Source organism: Triticum urartu, chromosome 4 (assembly GCF_003073215.2).
Source record: "Triticum urartu cultivar G1812 chromosome 4, Tu2.1, whole genome shotgun sequence".
NCBI lineage: Eukaryota > Viridiplantae > Streptophyta > Magnoliopsida > Poales > Poaceae > Triticum > Triticum urartu.
In genome coordinates, this window is record NC_053025.1 from 442,566,030 (window position 1) to 442,572,713 (window position 6,684).

The 6,684-nt window shown below is 48.6% G+C and overlaps 1 pseudogene; it reads right to left on the minus strand.

Annotated features, from left to right (window-relative positions):
* Nucleotides 1-1,261: 1,261 nt before the first annotated feature.
* LOC125554787 lies at nucleotides 1,262-3,912 on the minus strand (annotated as a pseudogene).
* Between the last annotated feature and the right edge of the window lie 2,772 nt (nucleotides 3,913-6,684).

Below are 6,684 nucleotides of genomic sequence, written 5' to 3' on the forward strand. Positions count from 1 at the left end.
TGACGTTCGGGATCTCATCCGGGACTCCGAACAACATTCGGTAACCACGTATATCTATTCCTTATAACCCTAGCGTCATCGAACCTTAAGTGTGTAGACCCTACGGGTTCGGGAACCATGCAGACATGACCGAGACGTTCTCCGGTTAATAACCAATAGCGGGATCTGGATACCCATGTTGGTTACCACATGTTCCACGATGATCTCATCGGATGAACCACGATGTCGAGGATTCGATCAATCTCGTATACAATTCCCTTTGTCTAGCGGTATTGTACTTGCCCGAGATTCGATCGTCGGTATCCCGATCCCTTGTTCAATCTCGTTACCGGCAAGTCTCTTTACTCGTTCCGTAACACATCATCCCGTGATCAACTCCTTGATCACATTGTGCACATTATGATTATGTCCTACCGAGTGGGCCCAGAGATACCTCTCTGTCACACGGAGTGAAAAATCCCAGTCTCGATTCGTACCAACCCAACAGACACTTTTGGAGATACCTGTAGTGTACCTTTATAGCCACCCAGTTACGTTGTGACGTTTGGCACACCCAAAGTATTCCTACGGTATCCGGGAGTTGCACAATCTCATGGTCTAAGGAAATGATACTTGACATTAGAAAAGCTTTAGCATACGAACTACACGATCTTTGTGCTAGGCTTAGGATTGGGTCTTGTCCATCACATCATTCTCCTAATGATGTGATCCCGTTATCAACGACATCCAATGTCCATGGTCAGGAAACCTTAACCATCTATTGATCAACGAGCCAGTCAACTAGAGGCTTACTAGGGACATGGTGTTGTCTATGTATCCACACATGTATCTGAGTTTCCTATCAATACAATTCTAGCATGGATACTAAACGATTATCATGAACAAGGAAATATAATAATAATCAATTTATTATTGCCTCCAGGGCATATTTCCAACACATCCCGCCCGCACTAAGTTTGAATTTTGAACTCTCAAACTGATTACACCTCCCCCCACGCTGCACTGTATGGCCTGCCAGATGTCAACAACCTAGCTTCTCAGGACATCCATACTATGGGCACATGTATTTTCTCTGGGACAAACATATCGGACGGTAAATGTAGCTACACCGCGGTTTGCCTTATATCAAACCAAACTATTCAAACACCTTATTGGGACAGCCGCTTAGTTTGCTAACACTAGTACAATGTTTCTCATCTCGAAATGTGAAGATTTTCTAGCCTCATGCTTCTACAGTTAGGAGAAAATTTCAGCCGTCGCACTACTGCTGCTGATCAGCTTGGTCGCCCCCAACTCTGTCGCACGTGTTTTTCCTATGTCCCGCCACACCACAGTTGCTGCATCTACCTTGTTTCCTGGGCACCTTCGGCGCGTCTCCTCGTTGCGGGCATGTAGTCTTCTTGTGTCCTGGTACCTTGCAAATACTGCAAAATCTGCTCCTCTTGCTAAGGCCTTCGTATGGTGGCCTGTCTCTAGCATTGGTGGGGTGACCTGCATTCCTCTTCTTAGCTAGAGGTTCAAGGCCCGCCAAGGCGCTCCCCTCATCTTGATTCTTGGTTTTTTCCACATTATCCCGTTTGCCGACGACTCCATTTGCTTGCTTCCTGTTATGGCCACGGTCTTCCAGGCCCAGCCCGTCCCTCTGCATGTCGTACGGTGCCATAACAGTCATGGCTTGCTTGAACAAGCCCATCAAAGTACCGTACGCCTTGACACTGGCATCTCCCAACCTGACCAGCTCTAGCACTTGCACGTACATTCGGTTGTGCCTGAATGTGAGCGTGCTAGTCATTATCTGATCTTTCTGGTAGTGCTGCAGGTGCTCAGGAAAAATGTCCCTTGCATCCTTCATCCATCTCTTGACTATGTGTTTCTTTGGAATTGTTGTCATCCCCAAGTAGTCCATCACCTAGCATGCAAAACACAGGAATTGGCACTTAATATGCAGTTATCAACGAGACGTGTTGCGATTAAATCCAGTGTTCCATTACTACCTTCAGAACATGGCAGCACAGCATGCCCATGTGCTCGAACAAACCACATTCGCACTCAAACTCCTCACCGCCACTTAGCATTTTCACCATGAAGACTACTCTGCTCCACTTCTCTCGCTTCTCTGGCCTGGTGTGCATCGCCTTGTACAGAGAGTGCTTCTCGATCTCTTCTACTCGATAGCCTCCAGCCTCGTACAGGATTTGTCCGAACTGCTCGAACATTGCCCGCATGTATATCTTACTTGCATCTATCTCTATTGAAGAGTTCGTTCGCAACACCACACCGCCCTGAGTCCACGGAATGCTTCAGTTATTAGTCACAATCAAAAAAAAAATATTTGCTTGCCTATTTACCAGCTAACTTACCAGCTTCGTTCGCTTTTCCTTGTAACTTTCGTCTGATGCACGGTCAAACTGCAACCTCATGTATTACCTCACGAACTTGTGCATCGGAGAACCCGGAGGGACGTAGCTCTTCAGCATATGGTTCGCACGCTCGCTCCGCTGTGTGCTCGTCATCTTGGCGCAGAACACACCCTTGAAGTACGGCTTTGCCCATTTTTCTCTGATCTCAAATAGATTTGTCATATACTGGTGTGTTTTTAGATTGTGCTTCTCCAGCAGTTGTGACCAAGCCTCCTCAAACTCCTCTACCGTGAGCATGTGGTCCACCACTTTATGAAATTCCTGCCTAAACTCATTTCTTTTCGCAAACATTGCGCCCAAACTTTCCTTGGCTTTCTTCAACACATGCCACTTACACCACCGATGCACCGTGTTAGGAAGTACATTCTTAATAGCGACCTCCATAGCCCGGCACTGATCTGCATTTTTGACCGGCTCACGCGTGAGTATAATTGATGGCACTAATGAACCCAAAACGAAATATGAAAAATGAAAATTGCCCTACCAACTCACCTGTTAGTATGGTTCGGGGTGCCACACCGCCCATCATCCTCACAAACTCTGTGAACACCCACTCAAAGCTCTCAACCTGTTCATCTCTCAACAGCACCCCACCTAGGAGTATGCTCTGGTAGTGGTTGTTCACCCCAACGAATAGACCAAACGGCATATCGTACAAGTTCGTCCTGTAAGTAGTGTCGAACGTCATGACATCCCCAAAAAATTTGTACTTCAACCGACTATCTCCACTTGCCCACATTAGATTCCTTATTTTGCTCTGTTCATCCGCTTGTACCCTAAATAAGAACTCCAGATCTTTCGCCCCTAGCTCATCAAACACCTCAATTGTTTTCTGAACATCATCGTCAGCTTCCTCCCGGCTTATCTGGCCACACAGGTGCCTCAGAGATCTCTTCGTGAATGGTACATTCTCGACCGTACCAAAGAACCCCCTGATGATGCTGTACACCTTGCTTAGGTTGATGTTGTTCTTTCTTAGGTTCCGAATCAGGTCCCTAGTGTACACATCTATGTGTTTGTGAGAAGGCCAGTGCAACATCTCCCCACAATTTGGAGTCAACACATGGTTGTGCTTAACTCTGCTCAGTAATATACCACCCATTGTCGGATGTCCTTAACAACCTAATCATAGCAGGGCACTCACATCGACACGACCGTGAGTTCTCCCTCAATGGTTTCCCCTGATCCAAACATAAACAGAACAGTGTTTCCACGTCAGCACGCGCCAGTAATTGACAATCCGTGAGAGATGTGTTCTGTTTAAACAACTACTTACCAAGCATCCACACACAATCTCTTGCATTGTTTTCCTCTTGTCTGGGTTCAGTCTGCTCTTGCCGTATCTGATGCCGAACCCATTCTCCCACGAATACAAATTGTAGAAGTCATACGCTTCTGTCAGTGAGTCGAATGTCGTCCCAAGTTCAGGCTTCACCACGTCATCTCCTTCTCTTTCCGCGAAACCTCTGATGGATTTCTCCAGGGCACCCATCCTCCCGGGACATGGTGTCCTCTCGATTGGATTAGCGCCAACACGTACTCTACATGTATTTTGTGTGCAATATTACAACGCAGGCATAAGATATGTCATCGCCACTGCGTCCTATTGCCTGTTCTATCACCCTAACAAAGTAAAGGAATTGCACACCCTGGCACTACCCCCTCCCCTTGGTCTAGCTCCATTCAGTATCATACAATTACGACTTCATCTTCAACTCTAAACCCACCCAGGTAGCTCTCCCATGCCACATTTTTACTTCCCTTTTTGTTTCTACCTGAAACTATGCTATCTAAATTTCTAAACGTGAAGGGCTGTGTCATGCAAGTAAAGTAGCCAAACAAAGGCTGTATGGATATCCCCCCTAAATCGCCCACATTCGTAAGCTTAATTGCCCAGTGTCTTCAGGAACATATACGATAATTTTATACCTAGTCGTACTGACGAAATAACAAACAATCAGGACGCTGGAGGTCTAAACTGATTTCTGTAAGCCATGTACCTCCTAATCCATCCAGGCGTCTTCGGATCTGGCTTCACGGCCGACTCGCCGGACTCCGCCGGCGCGCTATCACCGCTCGCTTCAGCCGGCGCCCCCCCACAACTGTCATGTGCAGCAACTGAAGAATCCCCAACAGCTCCGAATACACCTCCGTGCACCTCGCTCCCGTCGTCCTCCAGCGAAATCACCGGAGAGCCCGGCGGCGACCGGAAGATAGGCAACCTGCACACGACCGCCAGATCTGTCATCCAGGCACGCCGAACTGCACCCAGCGAGGGACACCACGCCCAACTCGGTGTAGTCGATGGAGAGAATGTACCTGCAGACCGGATGCAGAGGGAAATCCCCGGGCGCTGTTGCCGGCTCTGTCGCCGCCGCCGTCGTCGCCCCAGTCACATGTACTTCCATCGTAGCACACCACTTCTCTGTTTTTTCCCCTGCCCCTTTTTCTCACCCCCCAGCCTGCGCCCGTGCTTTTTGGATCGACGTCACCCGGCCGAGTTATGTGTCTGGCGAGTACTCCGTGACGCCACGTTTTTTTAGTTCATCGTACGTGTCGAAAAAATCTGGACCATGGTCCACTACCGACAATCAACACCGAGACCACCAGTCCGCTTTTCATCCCCGTTCACCCCGCGCGGGTCCGACCTGTGTCAGACATACGGACTGGCATACTAGCTGCGTACGCTTCTACGGTCTCCGCTCCCGCGCCGCTTGCAATACGGCTTTTTCCAGCGCTCGCACCGACTGAGCCTTAAATGCCGCGCACCTGCCGATCAGGCCTTCTGGACGAGCGGGATAATGGGATCATATGGTAGTACGGCCAAAAACGCCGCGTCCGTGAGATATTACAATGTATGCCCATTGCTTCTCCTATTCTGATTTGGATTGTTTGACTATTATATTATTTTCTCATATCTCTTATCTAATCACATGTTCCTCCGTTCCCGCTTGGACACTTGGTGCTATAAGCGAGCATGGAAAACGAAAGGCTTGCCATCGCCAAGGGCAAAACCACGCCGTGGCTTGCCTGGATGAAAAGCAAGATGGAAAAGGCAAAATAAGGCGATGTGATTGGTAGGAGTATATATATGAAAGTAGCTCAGCTGTAGAAAGAGGCAAATGGATAACCCTTCTCCTCCACCAATAGCAGCAGTTTCAGAAGGGCGACCAATGATCCATCACTACCATGGTTCGGCCGCCGCTTCTCTTTGAAAATGATGATTCGCATGGTCAAAGCAGATGTAAAAGTCCGACGAATGTAGACCTGTGGGGTGGTACAACTGCCAGGGCATGGAGGTCGACGAATGCGGCGGAAAAACAAGGGTGTACGCCGACGCTGCATGCGGCCGCCGCAATTGCAATGGAACACGAACAACGCAGTAGGGCAGGCCATGGGAAAGAAGGGACTCACCTGCGGGAGCCTACGAAGGAATAATAGAGCGCCGACCCCCAGGCACACGTGTCTTAGATGCTCGCCGCCGGGACGCAAGACGGCGGCGGCGCAGCACCGACGAACAGGGGAGGAGCACAGGGCTGGGACAAGGATGAACATGCTGGATGGTGCTCGCATTGAACTGGGCTAGCTGCGAACGATTGGGCCCAGCGTCCGTTCGACTAGTAAGGCCCGATTACTCACCGCATGCCTTACTCGTTCCGAGGAGCAGCGGCCCGGGTAACGGTGCCTCGAGCGGTCAACATGCGTAAGTGATCTTTGAGACGACCAAACTAATCTGGAGCATACATGGATGAGCGTGAACGATAGAGGCAGCACCAAGGTTCTTCCCAGTGCATAACACGTAGATACTAGAACATAAATGCACGCGTTGCTGCGCCCGTATGTCTTAAGGGTAAATTTTTAAATTGTTAGAGAAAATTAAAATGATAGAAATGTCTGGTAATTTCAAGAGTAAAATTATAACACCTTGAAGTTGGTGGTGGGGCATGTGTAAGTAGGATGCAGTGAGTGAGATATTACGATGTATGCCCATTGCTTCTCCTATTCTGATTTGGATTGTTTGACTATTCTATTATTTTATCATATCTCTTATCTAATCACACGTTCCTCCGTTCCCACTTGGACGCTTGGTGCTATAAGCGAGCATGGAAAACGGAAGGCTTGCCATCGCCAAGGGCAAAACTACGCCGTGGCTTGCCTGGATGAAAAGCAAGATGGAAAAGGCAAAATAAGGCGATGTGATTGGTAGGAGTGTATATGAAAGTAGCTCAGCTGTAGAAAGAGGCAAACGGATAACCCTTCTCCT